This window comes from Vigna angularis, chromosome 8 (assembly GCF_016808095.1).
Source record: "Vigna angularis cultivar LongXiaoDou No.4 chromosome 8, ASM1680809v1, whole genome shotgun sequence".
NCBI classification, from domain to species: domain Eukaryota; kingdom Viridiplantae; phylum Streptophyta; class Magnoliopsida; order Fabales; family Fabaceae; genus Vigna; species Vigna angularis.
Window position 1 is genome coordinate 19,703,780 of NC_068977.1, and position 21,549 is coordinate 19,725,328.

The 21,549-nt window shown below is 29.8% G+C and overlaps 1 pseudogene; it reads left to right on the top strand.

Moving 5' to 3' along the window:
- The first annotated feature begins 1,516 nt into the window (after window positions 1-1,516).
- LOC108344290 (uncharacterized) lies at window positions 1,517-14,130 on the top strand (annotated as a pseudogene).
- Window positions 14,131-21,549: the final 7,419 nt, after the last annotated feature.

The following is a 21,549-nucleotide window of genomic DNA, read 5'->3' on the forward strand; positions in this document are numbered from 1 at the left end:
ATCTTAATGAGCAAGAGTAATACAATGGATACATTATTAGTGATGATATCATCTTACACTAAACCTCTTTCTCACAAAGAAACGAAACCGAGATGGTTCAATTTTGAATTCAAGAGAAAAGGAAGAAAATCATAAAAAAAAGTTATTTCTGTTTTTCTCCTTTTTTATATTTTCTTCTTATCTAAAATAGAACAAAATACAGTAATCAAATACGTGATGTATTCAATTTTCTTTATGATACATTTTCAATAAAGTACCAAATATATGTTAAAATGTCTTGTTTGTACAAAACTAGGTACTTATTTTTCATAACCTATGTACTCTTTATTTATTCTAGATGCAGACTTATATTGAATGGAATATATTAAGATGCAGATGACCCCTTCGAATTTTTTATTAAGGCACGAAATTTCTTCATTCTTTCATAAGCCAAGAATTTTCTGCTATATTGGTCTAATGTCTATCTAGTTCAGTTTGAATCTACTATTTTCAAAAATATATTTATAGTATTTTATTATAATATAATTTTAAGTAATAAACGAGTTAATTTAACAAAAGTAAATAAAAAGTGATTATTAATGAGATGAAAGTAACAATATTAGAATTTGAAGTCTAAAAATTAGCTATGAGTCTAACTCAATTTTATAAAATTAATTTAAAAAGTAAGATTGATAACCTAATTTGGTGTTATTTTTAATGGAAACTCACCATAACTATAATAATAGTTATCATGCATGTTGTGTGGAATGTGGTGTTCCATTGTTTATGGTTATTTTTCTAAGTTAGGAGATGAAATGAAGTGGATGAGTCAACTTGTCTAAACATGGTTTTGAAATGGCCATTGGTCTTTGAACTTTATAGTGATAAATGTTTCAATGTTTATTTATTTATTTATAATTGTTCGATTGAAACCTACTTTCCAGTTTAGAGACTTGTTTGACAAATGCTGTTCAGTTATAGATGTGTATGTAAGAAGACTGAACACAAAGACTTTTAAGTGATAAAGTTATTATCGTGGCTTTGAGGTTGATTACAAACTACACTATATGCATTTGAAATCAACTTTATAAATTAGGTACTTGAATTGAATTGGTTAGGTGGCTTCTCAATGATCATGCAAATTTGGTTAACTATATTTTAGTTATAAAGGGACATAAATTTTACTTATTTTAACATAACATATATTTTTGGCTAAACATTGGTAATTATTTCTTGATATAGTAAAGATTTATTAAAAAAAAAATCTACAACGGTTTTTTATACATGAAGTTTAAAATTAAATCTTTAATCATGCATTATTGATATATCTGTTGGAGTGCAAACAAAGTCCCACATTGAGTGAAATAAGGACTAGTCAAGGGTTTATATACACATAGATATCTCCAATGATAAGAGGCCTTTTAGAGTGGTACCAAAAGCAAACCCGTGGGGGCTTGGCCCAAAACGGACAATATCTTATCATGTGTGGAGTTATATGTGTGTGTCGAACCTCCCCCCAACAGTGGTATCAGAGCCCATGGTTTGGGTCTGGTATCAGAGCCCATGGTTTGGGTCTGGTGACCGGGCTCAGACGAGTACGCCCCCCCATGATCAGGTGAGCCAGGTAGGAGGCCAGTGACGGATCACCAGATGAATCTTGAGAGGAAAGACCACAGTCCTTTGTTTGAGGGAGGATGTTGGAGTGCAAACAAAGTCCCACATTGAGTGAAATAAGGACTAGTCAAGGGTTTATATACACATAGATATCTCCAATGATAAGAGGCCTTTTAGACTGGTACCAAAAGCAAACCCGTGGGGGCTTGGCCCAAAACGGACAATATCTTATCATGTGTGGAGTTCTATGTGTGTGTCGAACCTCCCCCCAACAATATCATATTAAAAATAATAAAATTTTAGGAAAGAGAAATATCACACATAATTTTACTTTTATCACATACAATATCATTTAATCTTATATTGTGTACCATCATAATAGTTTTCGCAAACATATGGGTAAATTGTAAATTTTAAAATTAATCACACCATATATTACACATATAAATTAATATATAAAACGAGAATTTGGCGTGTTGGCATAGAGCGAGAACTTTCACAATGTGATTGAATGTTGTTGTTGTTGTTGAGTTGAAAGTCTATCATCCTTCGTGAAACATTCAGAGGAGGTGTTCATCCTTCGTGAAGCATTCAGAGGAGGTGTTCATCCTTCGTGAAGCATTCAGAGGAGGTGTTCATCCTTTGTGAAGATTCAAAGGAGGTGTTCATCCCTTATGGGTTATAGGGGAAGTGAGTTTCATCTCTTGGTGGTAACAAGAGAAGTGTTCTAACCCTAAACTGTTTTATTTTCTTTGTGATTGTAAAAGTTTGTTGGTTTGTGCTAGTGAAGCGTTAATTCTCAGTTGAGATTAATACCTGGATGTAGGATCCGTTTGATCCAAACTAGGATAAAAATTACTTGTGCAGTTTTCTCTTTTCTTTACTCTTTTAATTTGTTTAAATTATTTTTAAGGAATTTTTATTTAAGAGAAAATTTATTAAAAGAACGATTTGCGATAAGAAACCAATTCACCTCCTCTTGGTTTGTTGGATCATTTTCATATTACAAATTCTATAGTCTATGTTAGAAACCAATTTGAAAGTTTTGTTAAGACTAAAAGGTTTGACAATGGATTTAACATATTGAATCTTAGGAAATTATACACCAAAACAGTTGTGTGGAAATGCATGAACAAAATGGTATCATTGAGACAAAACACCAAAATATTGAATGTCACTTTGGTTTGATGTTTTGATATAATATTTATGCTCAATTTTGGTAATATGCAATAAATTATGTTGTGCATTTAGTAAATATTATTCTTCTTAACATGTCTTTCTTTATTATGTCAACCAATCTAGTATTCAAATTGCCTCAAATCAAATATTCTAAAAACTAACTAAACATATAGAAATTAATTGATAAATTAAGAAATATACATATTTGGTTCTTATTTATGAAAATATTTTGTAGATAAGTAGAAATCACTAAATATTGAAGAATATTTCAACAAAATCAGTTATGGATAGATTGGGCTACTTTAATTACAAAATTAAACAAATGGGAATCATGAAAGATTGAATAATATTTCAACAAAATTAGTTGTCCAACAAATTTGGTTACTTTAATTACAAAAATCAAGTACAAATTTCAGGCTCACTTTAGTTTCGCCCCATTTGCCCAACAAACCAAACCAACTCACCTAGCAAAGAGAGATTTACTTGCCCAACGAGCCAATTCACCAAACGTATTGTGGGTTTCGAAAATTTATAAATAAAGGGTTTGGTAGAGTTAAAAAATCATTCTTTTGGAAAAAAGACACTTGACCTAAAAGGAGAGAATGTGCATGCATTCTAGAGGCTAGAAGCATTCATATTTATTCTTTTCTAGAGTTCAGAATGTATAGGAAAACTAACTTCCTAATTCATGGGGTTGGACGTAATGTATCTAAACATTTTGTGATTTTTGTTACTTAATATATTTATTTTTCATCACTCTTGTGTTCTGTTCTTATTGCTAACTGCATGATAATTGATTGATTGCATATTTGTGGATATTCGATTATTGGACGCGATGTCAGAACCTAGATTAGGATAGAACAACTAATAGATTCAACTTTACACATTAAGCTTTAATCATTAGTCATTCATAACATCAAAATTTTGATCTTAATGCAAACTTATAATAAATATTGCTAAAACATTAAGTTTTTTTTATCAGAGTTTAAACTTGTCACTAAGACATTAGGACTTGTTATAGAAAGTGTGGATGCTAGAGTAAAAATTAAAAGTATATTGTTTAGAATGTTTGATTGAGTTGGATTATGAAACCAAGTCTTTACCATATATTTCATTAAATCACTTTAATTGCTTTATACAATTTTAGAATTATTTTATAATTAAAAATAAATACTTTTAATTACTTCAAATTTTTCTTAGCCTAAATAAGTAAATCATTATAATTCAACTTAATCACGTTAGTCTTTTGGGAAAAGATATTTGAACTTATCTACTCTATTACTTGTATGATTTGATAAACTTGTCAACTTTGTAACATCAATCATCATATTGTCAAAGAAAAAATCTATGAAGGATTGATCAGGCTTCTCCTTATTCTTATTCATTTCCAGCCAACAAGTATCCTCTTCCACCTTCAACATTGATACTTTGTGCTCCAACCTTGAAACAATTAATATCTATTCCTAGTTTGATAGGACTCTAAAAAAATAGTTTCCTACAAAACCAAGCAAATCACTTAACGAGAGTTTGGATATGGAGATGTCTTATAGTAGAGCGAGAGGGGAGAAGACTATCTTTGGATCAGTATATTTGAGCAAAATAAAGATAAGATTCGAGGACGATTAACTAAAGCGAAATCCTCCTGAATTGATAAGATTTGAACTGATTAACTAAAACGAAATACATCACAATCTCTTCTATACTCCCTCAAATCTCTTCGCTCATTTTACCTCCTGAATCCAAATACACCCTTAGTGTTACTTTTTAATTTTGTTCAATTTCTTTCTTTTCATTCAACATATCAATTTTGTTCTCAAGGGTTTTTTCTTTAGTCTTTATATATACTCTTTTTTTATATTGACAAAATTATAACATAAATTAAATTAAAATCTTATTTTTTTTATTCATTTCAAAAAATCTATGAACAAATCTACAAAATTAAACTTAAGATTGCTTATTTTCTTCACTAAGACAAATTATGGACTGTAATATTACTGTTGAGTCACTTGAGAAAGCAAATATACCATAGAAATTTAGTATTAATGAAGTATGAGAAAATCATATAAAAGACAACAAGAATTGAAAGTCTTTATTGACTAAAGTATAACAAAATTATAAAATATAAATTAAATTAAAATATTTTTTTTAAAATTAATTTATGAGATTGAATTAGATATAAAACCACTTACTAATATCATAATGATTTAAAGTTAATTCCAATCAAATTAATTAAGAATCTTGCGTCATCCCTCCTCTTATAATATATTCATTCATATATCGAGTAGAGAATGATGGGGTGAGCATTACATGAAAGTGTGCAATATTTTATGGTAATCAGTTTGTGACGTTTATTTACAGTTAATACATATTAAACGAAGTTTTTGAGCCCTGATAAACGTGCAAAATAATATGCATTTCTTTAACCATTATTTTCATTTTGGTGATCACGAAGAATCTGAACACACTATTTTAATGTTGTATATATATGTCTACGAACATCATTGAATACATAAATAAAGTAATGAAAAATTATTACGATATAAGAAGTGATTACATCATGTGAAAATACATGTTATCTCAAAATGAAAGTATATAATAAAGTTGGATACATATTTCATAAAATCGAAACTTTGACTTTGGAAAAGAACTGGGATTCGGTACAAAAACATCGACTGTTGTTGTTCTTTGAACTTCATATTTAGATTAATTTATACTATTTTTCGTGGTTAAATTCCTACGATTGTTGTCACAGAGATTCCTATTTGCGTATTCTATATGCAGATTCTTCATTTTAAAACTGGTAAAATAATAAGTCTCAAAAGAAAAACAATGTATATCTATCAGAAAACATTGTTACTTTAGAAACACTGAAATATACTTATTGAGAAATTTACTGCTTCTTAACATGAAATTAAAATTATATTTTTCTTTCATTTTGATATATACTTTAATTTGTATATAGTTAATCATAAAATATTTATTTAGATTAAACTTATTTTTATTTTTAAATTATTATAAAAAAAGTGTAAATCCTCTCTAAATTAAATTATATAATATTTAATTTCTCTATACTTTAAAAGTTATATAAAATATTTTTTGAAAGAAATAACACAAAATGTTTTTTTATGTCATAAACGAAATTCTTCAATGAACTATTAACGTTCACATATTATTATTTGTTGAAAAAGATATTTTACACAATTTTTATTAAATACTATATAACTTAATCTAAAAATGAAATATAATTTTTTATAGTAATATATATATATAATCCTATTTATTTCATTAAATTACTGATATGTCATTGCTTGTCTTTTTTATTTCTACAATTGATACTAATATTGTTTAAAGTTAATAATTTTATTTAAAATGTTGGAGTTCTCCAATAAATTAAGAGAAATATATATATATATATATATATATATATATATATATATATATATAATATTTAGTTTCAACTCTTAATGAAAGTTTTAAAGTATAAAAATATATTAAATTCGTACACATAATCTAGATAAACATAAACAAGATAACCATAATTAAAAAAAAATAAGAATTTAATTCCAAGATAACCATTATGAATATAAAAAAATATAGTAGTGTTTGTTATCATTTTAATAAAGGCATCAATTTTATTAACTATTAACAAGTGACGAGTTCAATAGATTTATTGAAAACCAAGACCAATTCAATATTCATGTTTTTTCATCAATGTCAAAAAATACAATTCAACAAATAATAAACCTAATGAGATAGATCTTAGTGTTACAACACATTGTTCTTATCAACATTAATTATGACAAGCAAATCACAATTAAAAGCTTTTTCATTTGTACAAAAATGATTGATTTAACACGAAAAGGGACAACAAAAACAAATTATCTTCCTAGAATTCAATGCATGTTATAGAAAAAGACGAACAAAGTAACCCTTGTAGTGAATTATTAAATGTAAAATTCAACTATTGTTTTTGCATCTCTTCATATTTTATCTACTATGAATTGAAACATAACACACTAATTAGAGAAAGATTACGTGTTATTAACGTTCACGACTCACCCAAATCTACCAAACATCATTTTCTTTAATTCTTTCACTTCCAATGTCACTTTCCCCGAAAATCCCACAAAGTATTAAAATAAAATTTGTTCTTTTCTTTGTCTTATTGATTCCTTTTAATGCTTTTCCTTTATGGCCCACTTCTAGTTTAGGATAAAATATCATGCAATGTGCTAAATATGTTTATAATGCTCATTTTATATGTTGTTTTCACTCGTGACTTCGTATTTTGAAAAAAAATTAAAAGTGATTTTAGTTATACCATTTAATATTATAATTATAAAATTACAAAAGGGAAATTTTTAAAATATATTTTAAACTGTCTTTTTTTTTTCTCGTTGGATGTAAGAAATATTATAAAACAACATTTGAACAAAGCTCTTCTAGAAAGTTATGTTGTGGAGGAAATAGTTATACTTGTTAATTTTAAAATAATAATACACACTAGACGAGAAATCTTCATAATATATAGAGAAAGACAGCGCGCAATCGTATTAATGTGGTTATTAAAAATGAATAAATTATAATTCAATAGTGTCCAAGAAAATTTAATATATTTGATATTTTTTTCCTCTATTTATGAATAGCAAACATGTTAAAATGAGTTTAAATCTATTATTTAAATTGATTTGGGTATGAACTAGATTGATAAAAAAAAATTAAATCTAGGTTAAACTAAATTTGGATCACTTAGTCTATAAGTTAAATAGATTAGGGTAGGTTAACTTGTAACCTATTAATAACAACTCTTTGTTATTTTATTTATAAGTTTTTAATTAATTTTTTATAATTATTTACTACTAAGTTAATAACTTGACACTTTTAAATATCAAAATATTATTAAATAATATTTAAATCATTTAAGTTAAAAAATTTATTTTTATTTAAAAATAAAACAAATAAGATTGACTGATTTTTAGCTAAATTCATAATTATAAATGGAGTTAACTCACTTTTTTGACACTTCCTAATAAAATATGAATGTTAAGTATTCACTTAATATTAACTTTTTTTATGAGAAATAGTTCTTTGATACCCTTGTTAAAAATTACACACAATTAGCGATCCTTTAATAGCATAATAATATATATTAGAATTTTAAATTAAAAAATAATACAATTATAATTAAAATATTATTTTATGATATCAACATTTCATCTCTAACGATTCATTGTAATAGTATAAAACTACTAAAATAAAACGTTACAAAGATAATCATAAAACAATTAGGTAAAACAAACCTACCACAAAGAAAATATCTACATTTGTAGAACCATTTAATTACTTATGTGATTCACCCTCATCCTTCGCTAGAGTAAGTGAAAAGACATTCTCACCTACTCCCACCATTAAGATAATTATTGCAAACAAGAAGATGACATATAAAAGAGACAAACATAAAAATAAGGGTAAACTAATATTGTAAAAGAATAAACAATTATTGCACATTAAGATTTCATTATACATCCTATTTCAGTCAAAACAAACCAATCATCCTAAGCATGTCATTTACTCAGATAAAACCATCTGGATAAATGTATTGATGTTAGACTATGACAAGTTTTTACACTTGTAGTGGTGAGACAATTGACCCTCCAAGTTACCACACAAGGTTAATCTATCTACTACCTATGGACAAATAACACCAGACCATAGACTAGGATCTCATGCTACTCCTCACCACATAATCCCCTTTTCTATTTGAGATGATTTGATTATTAGAGCGTCGAGATAACTTCTAAGACTGAGTCCCTACATCAATACATCACTTACTTGAAACTACCACTAAGAATTTCATCTTAGAAATTTTTTCCAAATCATTCATGAGTTCAATCACAATCTCCCTACCATTATATCATTCAAAATGACATCAATGAGCATTAAATATAACATTGCACCATCTAAATCCAAGCATAAAAGAGAGAAGAGAAGACAAAATAACTAAAAGAATTCGAACCTACTCACCCAACTCCAAAACATGGCCTCCGACGAGCACAAGCTCGCCTAACGAGAACAAACCACTCACCCATCGAGAGCCCAAACAGGGGGCTCATACAGTCTAATGAGGAAGCTCGCTTTGCCCCGAAAACTCAATGCCCAAGATCGCCAAAACTCGTCCAGCAAGCTACCTTCACTCACCTAACGAAAGCATATACAGTGAGCTCCACAAGCTTAACGAGCTAGCTCGCCTAGCCAGTGAAACTCACTGCCAAAACACTCAATTACTCGCCCAATGAGCCATTAACTTGCCCAGCCACTCTGCATAATTCTGCAGAACACCAATTCTGCAGAATTTTCATCCTCCAACCTAACTTGAGCTATTTTAGGTACTCCTACCATTCTTTACTACTTCCATTTTGTGTTCTAAGCCACCAATGACCTATCCAAGAGTATGTAATCCAACACAAACTAAGTTTAAACTCATTATGTCATGAAGTTCCAACTCAAAAACAACTAAAATTGTACTATATAGACCATAAATCAAATCTACAACTTTTGGCTCATAATTAAGCCGCTTAGGGGTCTGAACAAATTACAAATGACTCAAACAAACCCCAAACACTTAAACCTACTTGAAACCTTCCAAATCAAAATCTCATTCTCCAAAACCCCTAAAATGAACCTAAAACCCATTCAAGATATAAACAATTGACTATTATTCATTTGTAAATCATATATAAGCTAACTCACAACTGAAACAAGTATCAAATAACCATACAACAAATCCTAAAACTCAGTTTTCCCCCTTTGATCATTACTTTAAAATTTCACATACTAAAACCCCTAAATTTCATCCAAAACAACCCCTTAACACTTATCTTTCACTACTTCCAATTCTACAACATAATGAAATCATAATACTACATCAAGAACACTCTAATCAGTACCTATATTCAATTAAAACCATAAGCATTCATCAACATATCAACATCACACACACAAAGTTACTTTTGTTCTTACATACATATTCAAACATAATTTATCATAATTTAGTAAACATAATCTCATACATTATAACATGAAATTAAAGACAAACTGATAATGCTAATTCTTACCATTATCTAAGCATCATTGTAGTAGCAAAATCAACTCTTCTTTAGCTTATTACTTGCTTAAATCCTTTTTTTTATTTAGTTTTAGTATTTATCTATATTTTGAGCTACATTACGTAAATAATACTATAATCCCTTGTTTTTTGATCTATTTTGATGTTAGGAAGATCCTCCATTACGTAGAAGAGTCTCTGTGATCCAAGAAGTCATTGATTTAAAAGTCATTTTTACTTAAGCGAGAATAATTTAGCTTAAGCGAGAATTCGGGCAGTATATATACTCACGAGGCAGAAAGAAAAATGGTCTTTGGTTCTTTGGAGGCGCGATTTCACGTCTGGAGCTCATGGAGGACGCGGGGAGCTTGTGGGAACATCTCCTCCTCTTCCTTTGGGTCTCCTTCTTCTTCCATCTTCCATGTTTGTAAGCTTTAGGGTTCTCCATGGAAATGGAGAACCAGATTCATCTTGTTAGGGTTAGATGTAGCCTATGAACTCTTGTGTAATGAATGATTGTTTCATATTTATAAATGCCTTTTCTATCTATTACTAGTATTCTTGTTTCCGATCTTAAAGCTTGCATGTAATGGGGACGTTCATGACTTGATTTTGGGGTTTCATTGAGCGAAGGATGGAATATGAAATCTTGAACTGAAACAAGAGTCCTTGTGGGTCATTGAGCCAGGGATGGGATATGATTCACATGTTGTCTTTGATCCTAGTTCTTAATGCGGGTTTGCTTGTTAGATTGTCCAAGGGATTGGAGTTTGATAAGGAAAACCTAGGCTTTTTCACCTAAGGGATTAGGGCTAGAGTGTTTTAGTGGATTGACTTTACTAATTTGATAGAGAAGAGATGAAATTGGTTATACACAAGAGTGCATTGGTGAAAACTAACCTTAACAATGTCATTTCATATCATTTCTAGTCTTTTCCATTTCCAAGTGCCTTCAATACCAAAGTCCAACCTTGTAATTACTTGTGAATTTATCTTTTTGCATATATTCTTAAATGATGAGTTGTTCTTGAGTCTAGATGAGTTGTTAATCGCACAATTTTCTAGTATTACGAGTCTCTTGGGAAAACGATACCTGGTCTTACCACGGTTTATTACTTGAACGATTTGATGCACTTGCCAAAGAGTTTAACACAAACAAATTAGCTTCCCTTACCTTTTTAGAAGACCAAACTGCTCTAAAGAACCCTATACCACTCCCGCAGCTCAAAGAGCTCTATTTGCACCTACAGATAACGAAAAGACGATCAAGATACACCATTGAAACCACTAATCAACAAAAACTCTAACTGAAGACTAAAAAGATGCAGGCAAACTAAGCAGGGCTTGCATTCAACAAATCACTACAAAAAAGAGGTTATTTAGAGGTGGTTATTTTGAGGAGGTTATAAAAAACCCCCTCAAATTAACATACTTTAAGATGTTTAATTTAAATTATCTAACTCACAATATTTATGGGGGTTTTAATTCCTTTCAAGAGAGGTTTATAACCTCTTCAAATAAAAATATATTTTTATTCATCATCTTCTAATTTTTTTACATTTTTCCCTCTAAAAATTTTAGACTAAGTTTCATTTTAGCAATTTTAAAATTTTATTCCCTTCAGATCTAAAACTCATCTTGCCTAAATCCATTATTTTTCTAAAAGTTAATTTTCTTCTAAAAATCTTCTGACAATTTCTCCCTTCATTTCACCTGAATCCTAATTTCTCCCTTCATTCCATCCGCTCACTCCCTCTTCTTTCATTTCTCGTTTAGATTGCAGACCGCTCACTCCGCTCACCTGAACCCTAGGTTCTGCAAAATCCCCAATTCCTAAGGTTTCATCTCCAACATCATCCGCACCTGTGAAATCACCGGTTCCCAAGGTCTCATCTCCAACATCATCTACACCTGTGAAATCACCGGTTCCTAAGGCTTCATCTCCAACATCATCTCCTGGGAAATCTCCAGTCCCCAAGGCTATATCCCCAGCATCATCTGCTCCTGTGAAATTACCAGTTCCAAAACCTACATCTCCATTATCTGCTCCTGTGGTAACTAGAACATTGTAGTTTCAATTAAGTTCCTCTAAACTGGATCTAGTTTGTTGATAGATTGTTACCGATTTGATTTTTATTGTTACAGTTTTATCACCACTTGACATTCTTTTTTTTTCTGTTCTAGATTTTTGAGCCATTTGGTCTTGTTGAGGTTGTCCAACTGCCTCTTGACTTGGAAACAGGCCACTGCAAGGGTTTTGGGTTTGTTCAAGTTCGTTTCTAACACCTAAATTTGCAAAACTTTGCTCTATGACATAATTGTATTTATCTCTTTAATTAATTTCACTGGGCAGTTTACCCATCTTGAACATGCCAAGGCTGCTCAGAGTTTAAATGGAAAATTGGAGATTGCTGGCAGGACTATCAAGGTGGAATTATTGTGTTGTACATTTTAGTTTTAACCTGGTATCTTTAAGTTTTGTTGATGACAATTCTGCTAGTTCATGTGTTTCTGATTGATGTTGTTCATCAAATTCAGGTCTCATGTGTAACGGATCATGTTGGAAGTCAAGATACCACCGCAAAATCGGCAGACTTAGATGATGATGAAGGTGGATTGGTAAGTTTGTTTCGTTATATAAAGTATTCAAAACTGGTTACAACTTGGCACGTTATTAAGAATTTTAAATCTAATCCTCATCGTGCAATATTTCAAAATTACTGTCTGTGCTTTATAGAAAAAGAAAGTTTTTCTATTAAAGATGTGTTTAAAAAATGTATGATAATCAATGTAACTCTTAAAAAGTAGTGTTTTGTCCTTCCAGAAGTTAGAAATATTTATCAAAGCAAAAAGTTTCAGAAATGCTGTATCAATACCTCTAGGAAACTCCTACTATAAAAAAAATTAACAAATTAATTTAAATTGTATTGAAGTAAAAACAATTGTTAAAATTTTAAAATGATTTAATGTACTGTAATGAACATAAAAATAGAAAATTAGAATATAGTGTCTAATTTGTCACTTGATGAGCCAGAACTAGAGAGTATGTTTTTTAATAATGATGATGTAGGAGGTCACCAACTCTAGATTAGATACTTTTGAAGCAACTAGAAATTGATGCCACTTTTTTTTGTGAGGCTGCTTGTTAGTGTGCTTAACTAGTTGTCTTAAGAAATATGTTTTCATCTTGAATTTTTGATAAAAGATTGCACTGTGAAGTGACCACACATTCCCTCGTAATATTTTCTTTGCATGTTATTATCATAAATATTGTCACGCATAACAAGTTTATATTTTCGAAGGTGAAAATATAATTCTTAATTCAATTCTCAATATATGTTCCCAACACAAACACACGTATGATGTCTTATATTTTAGACATTAGCTGTGCCTAAGTGTCAGTGTTTAGTGCTGGTGAGGATTTGCTCTTAGGTTATAAGTAAATTATGTACATAGGTTAGAAGCTGGTGCTTTCAGCATTCCCTCTTTTATATGATAAGATCTATCCTTTTATTTTCTTCACCTTTTATCCTTGGACCTTCACTTGTCATTTTGTACTCTCTTATGACACATTTCTTTATAGTTGAGTACAATTCCGAGGGTGTTAAGTAAGCTCCTTTGTTCCTGCCTTTGTTTTTATTTTTCTGGTATAATAACAATGATCTACATTCAAATTAAGAACCTTGCTTATCTACCGTACTCTTTTGTTGTGCAGACTTTAAATGCTCACTCCAGAGCATTGCTGATGCAGAGGCTGGCTGGTGCTGACATTTCTGCAAGGTTTATTGTTAATACTAGTATTCCTCATATTTAGCAACATTGGTCGTAATCTTCACATTTTTCTACTTTGCAGCATGGGTATGCCTGTTGTGAATGGCTCAGTTCCTGCTCAGTAGGCTGTTAGCTTACCTATTGGTGCACCAGTTCTTCCAGCACAAGTTATGCCTACCCCAATGGTAGAACCTGTAGGAAGCCCAAGCGAGTGTTTACTTTTAAAGAATATGTTTGATCCTACCACTGAGGTCTGTGGTTCACTGATTTTATTTTAGTAACAGGTAATGTTTTCATTTAACAAAGTACTGATGATGGTAAACATTGCAATGCAGTCGGAACCAGATTTTGATATAGACATTAAAGAAGATGTAGAGGAAGAGTGTTCTAAATATGGCCGGGTGAAGCATATTTTTGTTGACAAGTACGTTCATAAATGTTTAACGCCCTTCAATAATCATGAACAATTTTACATAAGATGATTTTGACTCAAGTATGTATATCTGTATATTTATAGTTTGTAGCTGCTGTCCTCAAGTTATAAATTGGTTATACATAAGATTGATTTTTTAGAACATGTTTATTCTATTTGATAGAAGATGTTTATTCTATTTGATTGATAGAACATGTTTATTCTATTTGATTGATTTTTTTTATATTATTTTCAAAATGTGAGCACATGTAATTGAGTTTATTTTATTAATATTTTTTATATTATTTCAGCAAGCTCGTGATGCAAATGAGCCAGAGTCTTCTTTGGGAACAAGACAATCATCTGATGGAAGTAATCTTTAGGAAATTTATGATATTGTTTTAGGATAAAACTATACTTAGTTTATTATGAATTGGGATCACATTTCTTTCTTTGTAACTATTTCTGCAATAGGATTACATTGACTTCTAGCCTATCCTTCTGTAACATACAATTGTCTCTCAATTTATTTTTCAAAATTCCTTCCTACTCAGGGGTTTTTGTTCTATGGTATCAATTTTTTATTCAGAGAAATCATATTTGTTTGGTATTTAATAATTTTAAAAAAAATTTACTTAATTTTCAAATTAAAAAAAAAGAAGAAAAGAAAGAAATTGGTGAAAATAGGTAGTTATTATATATTTTAATAATTATTAAATAAAAAATGATATTATATATTTTAATAATCATTAAATAAAAAACTGAAAAAAATATAGAAAACTTTTGTGATCAAATAGTTGAAAATAAAAGAGGTTAAAACCCCCCACAAAATAATAGTCAGTAATAGAGGAGGTTTTTACCCTCCGCAGAAAAACCTCCGCAAATTGAACGCGATACCAGGGGTCGCAAAAAACCCCCGTAGATAGTTTGTGGCGACTCAAACTTCGGCGGTTTGAAAAACCCCTGGAATTTATTTTGCGGAGGGTGAAAACCCCCGCAAATCGAAAAAAAAAACTCCTCTAAATAACCTTTTTTTTGTAGTGAATCAAGAAAGGACCAGAAAAAAAGGGATTGAAACTTATCTTACTCAGACGAAGAAACTAATCGATCTAAATTGAAGAGCTCGTCGCCAGAATCACTCCTACTGTCTCAACTTCAATCAGATGAGCAGAGAAAAATAACTCCTAAAAAGAAGTTAGAGAACTCTAGAAAAGTGATTTATAAAGAAATAATAAGTTTTAAAATAATGAATATCATTTATAGCAAAATTATTTATAATAAAAATGTTTAATATTAAAATAATCGAGTCTCACTATTTTTAAACCACTGTCATTCCTAAAACACCATTTTTTTTATATTTAGAATTAAATATGCTTTTAATCCCTCAACTATCATGTGAGTTTAGATTTTGTCCCTCTTTCAAACTTTGATACACTTTGATCTTTGTCCTTAAGGAAACTATAATTAGTCGTCCTCCAAAACCAACACCATTAAAATTAAGCTGAGTTGGCTAACAGTGTGCTACATCACTTTTCATTTTTCTCAAACGTATCAATCCTCTCTCCCTTTTCTCTTCATGTGGGAGGCTATCTCCTCATGGATCCTCAACATCTCACCTCAAAATATCTCACGATCGATCGATCTCGATGCTTTGACGGAGATTCACGACATCAGAATCCTCAACTTCATCAACAACTCCTTCTCGAGGCCATTCCTGAAGTTAAGCTCAATGAAGTCCCTCCTTTTAACATGGACACGCAGGAGTGCGACCCATAAGTGCAAATTTCTAAAGGACAATGTGTCGAACAGATGGCATGCATTCTGAAAAGAGTAGTTTCTTGCATACATTTGGAGCAACTTGGTGGTGACAAACTCGTGGGCGCGAAACCCTAACTTTATGGAATGGGCGTGAAGTTGTTTTCCCAAGGTGGGGGACCCACAATTGTCAAGAATAGAAGCATAAGTGGCGGAACTCGATGGCTCGTTGTAAAGTTTGGATTTCTGGTTTGAGGAGTAAGGAAGAGAGAGGTTTGCTCGATTGGTAGAAGAAGCCATTGAAGATGGGGATTGAGTGAGGATTGGTGAGGGACTCGGGGCTTCCCAGACCAAAGTTTGCATCTTGAAGACAAACAATTAAACTACACACACTCGGTTACTCCTCTGCTACTTCTTTAGTCTTACACATTTTTACAATAAATGACATTATTTATTCACTTTTGTTTATGTTGCCTGTGGATACCTGGACACACTTGGAATCAAAGTATTCATATTCATTCTTTGAATTAAATACATTTGTAATTAATTAAAATCCCATGTGAATGCAGGTGTGCACATTTATTCGTACAACGGGAGTTGATCATGCATATGAGAGTATTCATAATATGAGATAGGCATTTCTAGAGATTTGGGATGCTGAGAAGAAGCATGAATTTGTGCACTACAAGGTTGGAATTGAAACATCAGTAAAAGCTTAGCTTAGAAGTTTGGAATGTCTCTCATTAATTGAAGATATTATTAGTCATTCACTTTACAAAGCATAAGGACTTCCAAAATTGAAAGCCATTACTTCAGCAAGAAAATCGCTGAAGCAATTTGGAGATCGTCAATTGGGGTGAATGAAGGGAAGAAACTTTTAATTTCAAGAAGGGGTTAAGGAGCAAAAGACGATGAAGGTGTTGACGTTGGCATTGTGGAGGAGGTTGATGTTGGTGAAAATGACGAGGTAGAAGATGAGTGCATAAGCCACCACCCCCTTTCGCGAACCTTCCACGTGAAAAAAGTATAGAGTTAACTCAGTCAGAAAATGAAAAGTGATGTGACACAATTAGCTAGTTCAACCTAGTTTTAATGGTGTTAGTTTTGGAGGACGAGAAATTACAGTTTATTTAAACACAAAGATCAAAGTGTACCAAAGTTTGAAAGAGAGACTAAATTTAAAATTGCATGATAGTTTAGAGACTAAAAACATATTTGAAACATATTTAACTGTTATATCTACATCATCACTCCTTTTTTTTCTATAATATCTATTTAATATTAAAAAAATTATCATCGAAGAGTACTAAAATAGATATAGCTTCTTTCATATATAGTTGAGTGATGTTTCATTTTCCGATATAAAAAAGAGTGTATATGTATATTGAAATATACTATTAAATAAATAAAAAGTCATTTAATCTTTTAACAAATTTGTGATAACGTTTGCCTTAATATTTTAGTTAATTCCTTGAAGTTGATGTACACGTACAAAACACGTGGCGTGATGGATAATGTGGTCCCACCACTTGGCAATCATGTAGAGAAACGTAACGGACAAAGTTAAATTAATTAGATTCCAATTTATTTATTTATTAAAAGGGAAAATACTAAAAAACAGAAAAAACGTGACAGCAGTTCGTCAACATGGCACGTGTGCAGCTTAGATCACTTTGACACGTGCGATGTGTGTTGTACCTAACACCCACCAACAATAAAATTCACTTCTCACTAACAAATGTCCAAAGGACATTAATTGAAGATTAGTTCATAACTAAATTAAATTATTCTAACCATCATAACAAACACACTTTTTAAAATACTAATAACTATTAAATTTTTGGAAAAAATAAACATTTTTTTAATTCTTTAAATAAATTTTGCTTTCTGGCATTTTTGAAATATGTGTTAAGGAGTTAAATCTAATGAAATATTTTCTTTTTAGTATAAGAAAAAAATTAATCTTACACATGATGAATCATGATTTGAATTTTTGATAAGAAGTATTTATATTTAGTATTACATTGTGTTTTACGAGATTGGTTGAAAAGATAATACACGTATAAAAAAACTAATCTTTATAATTGTAAGATTTTTTATTAATCTTTTCAATTTAAAACATTTTATTTTGGTCTCTAGTTATAGGTTTACAACATGTTGATATTCCCTTCAAATGTTGAATAACCTCTTTTGAATAAACTTAGTCTATTGATTATTTTGAACAACACTAGTCAATATTTGGACTAAGTTACCAAATTAGGTAAATTTGTCTCAGATATTATGAAAATAGACAAAAAAATTTCGAAAGACAAGTCGTGAGGACCCAAACGACTTCTAATGAAGAAGTCGTGTCCCCCTGCACGACTTCATCCTGTTCATTTGACCAAGGTTGAAGTCGTGCATCCCAAAAACAACTTTAGGGTATGGTAATCGATTATCACATGGTATAATCGATTACCATACCGTTTTTAATAAAAAAATATAAAAAAAATTGAAATCGTAGCGGCAGTTCATGACTTCAATAAGAGAAGTCGTGCACCCCAACACAACTTTACTTTCTTTTAATTTTTAACTTTTATTAATTAAAATCATTTATAATTTCTAAAAAATATTTTTAAATGTATTTAACATAATTAAAATTATATTTAATTAATAATTAAAGTTTTTCAATATTATTAAATAAATAAATTTTATACTTTTAATTATTTTTGTAATTAAATTAAATTTTTTATAAAAGAATTTTAATTAAATAATTTATAACTATAATTATTATAATTATCTAATTAAAAATTTAAAAAAAAATTATATTTCATTATAATTTTTTTTTAATTTTAATTATTATAGTATATTTTTTTACAAATTATAATTAATTAATAATAATTTTTTTCATTATAAATTATTTATGCATTTTAATTTATGTAATTACAATAATAATAGTTATAAATTATTTAATTAAAATAATTTTAAAAAATGTGATTAATTTAATAAAAAAAATAAGTTTATTTATTTAATAATATTTAGAAACTTTAAATATTAATTATATATAATTTTTAATATTTTAAATACATTTAAATATATAATTTAAAAATTATAAATCATTTTAAATAAAAATAATAATAAAGTGAAAGTGTATGGGGGGAGCACGACTTCAATACAAGAAGTCGTTAACCCCCTCCACAATTTTAGTTATTTAGTCTTTTTTATTAATTTAATTAGTTTATATTTAATAATTTTATTAATTTAAATAGTTTATAATGAAAAAAATTATTATTAATTAATTATAATTTTGTAAAAAAATATACTATAATAATAAAAGTTAAAAACAATAAATTATAATAAAATATAAATTTTTTTGAATTTTTAATTAGATAATTATAATAATTATAGTTATAAATTATTTAATTGAAATTCTTTTATAAAAAATTTAATTTAATTACAAAAATAATTAAAAGTATGAAATTTATTTATTTAATAATATTGAAAATTTTTATTATTAATTAGATATAATTTTAATTATTTTAAATACATTTAAAAATATTTTTTAAAAATTATAAATGATTTTAATTAATAAAAATTAAAAATTAAAAAAAAAAGTAAAGTTGTGTTGGGGGTGCACGACTTCTCTTATTGAAGTCGTGAACCCCTTACGATTTCAATTTTTTTTATATTTTTTTATTAAAAACGGTGTAATTGATTAGAATACGTGGTAATCGAATACCATACTCTAAAGTCGTTTTTGGGGTGCACGACTTCATGAACAGTGTGAAGTCGTGGGAGGACACGACTTCTTTATTAGAAGTCGTCTGGGTCCCCGACGACTTGTTTATTTTCGTATTTCAAAATTTTTTTGCCTATTTCCGTAACATGTGAGGCAAATTTGTCCAGTTTAATAACTTTGCCCAATATTTAACTAAAAGATTAAAAATTAAACTATAGGAACTAAGTGAGATATTTTTAACTATAATGACTAAAAGGAAATGTTCTTATAACTTTAAGAAGCAAAAGAAAAATTAAATCTTAAAACAATACCATGTTTAGCTTTATATTAATATTTAATAAGACTATTGAATAGAATGGGTCATTTGACTATAGAAATAAATAAATAAATAAAGAACTTTAACAAAATCATTAAAAGCATAACTTATTTGTTAAAATACTAATCTGTTTTTAACATCTTTATAATTAGAAGACCTTGGAATGAAAGTCCACGTTATAAATTCAACTCAAAATCTTTTAGTTATGGAATGTTTGATCACTCCATTCAAGAGAAGACTCACTAGTGAGAATGACACCAATTTGAAATTCATTTAATAACAAAACTTTTGATTCAAAATGTCAAAAGTATTCAAGAATTAAAATATTATAATTTATCAAAGGATTATTGACAATTCAAAGCTCGTTCCTTTCCACATTTAAATAATTTTTATTTTATATTTACATGATCCTAAATTTAGTAAACTTAAGATAAAGTATATAGAACCACATGAAAACAAATATAACACAAGTTTGTTTCTATAAAGTTCAAATGCTTTCAAATATCTAGTCATATGTGTATTGTTTCGAAGTAAAGAAACTTTAAAGGTTTAATACCTATTTTGGTCTCTAGATTTGTAAGGTCTGTTCAAAGTTGTCCTTCCTTTTTTTTAAAGTTCACTAACATCCTACTTTTCGCAAAAACAGTTTAAGTGGATCCTTTTTGCTTACGGCGTTAAAAAACTAACGGCAAAGTTGCTCTGGTGGCCAAAATTAGATGACCTGTCCAATTAGTCCAATTAGTTGGCAAGTTCAGCCAATAAGAGAGTGCCACGTGGCAGTCCTCTTTCCACTCAAAATCTTTATCACACTTCTTCATATTCATCGTTAACCAATAATACTGTAATTCAGTTGCCAAGATTCAAAAAAATCAAAGTGAGGGAGAAAAACCTTCAGAGGGTAAAGACCAATTGTCGACGTTAACTCAGAAGAAGAATCTAATGTTTGATGAGCGTTTTCGGGATTATTGGTGTTGTTGTTCTCTGATTCCTTCTTCTCCGCTGTGAAATCCATAATCGCGCGTGCCAAACCCTAATCCCTAATTGCACATTGCTTCAGAAATAATTTAACGTAAAAAACCTCACTATCTTCCAATCTCAGTGTTTCACCATTGTCGTAAACCAAGATCGTCGGTACGCCTCCGCTCTCTCCGCTACTGCGCCGCGCCCCATCTCCTCGCCCTTCCCGCACTCAAAACAAACAAACAGTTTAGAAATACAGTGCAGGGAGGGGCGACAAATCCCTCTGGGGGCTCCGGTGGGTTGAAGTCAATGTCTTCTAATGGGTTAACGTTGTCGAAGAAGAAAGTGTCGATGTCATAGGAGGGTTTGCATTTGGCGTAGAGGATGGAGGGGTGGTGTTAGGGTCTGGCGAAGAGGAGGGAGACGGTGTGCAGCGGCGAAGGGAGGAGAGAGAAGCGGAAAGAGGGAAAAACCGATAATGCCACGTAATAATAAACTGTACAGCTAATTTAGGTTTCGCCAGGTAAACAACTCTGTCATTAATCTTTCTAACGGTGTAAGCAAAAAGGACTAACGTGCACCGTTTTTGCGAAAAGTAGGATGTTAATGAACTTTTGAAAAAAAGGAGGACAACTTTGAACAAACTCTACAAAACGAGAGACCAAAATAGGTATTAAACCAACTTTAAAATTTTATAAGAATTAGATAATTCTTTTTCTTTCAAAAGGAAAATTTAAAAA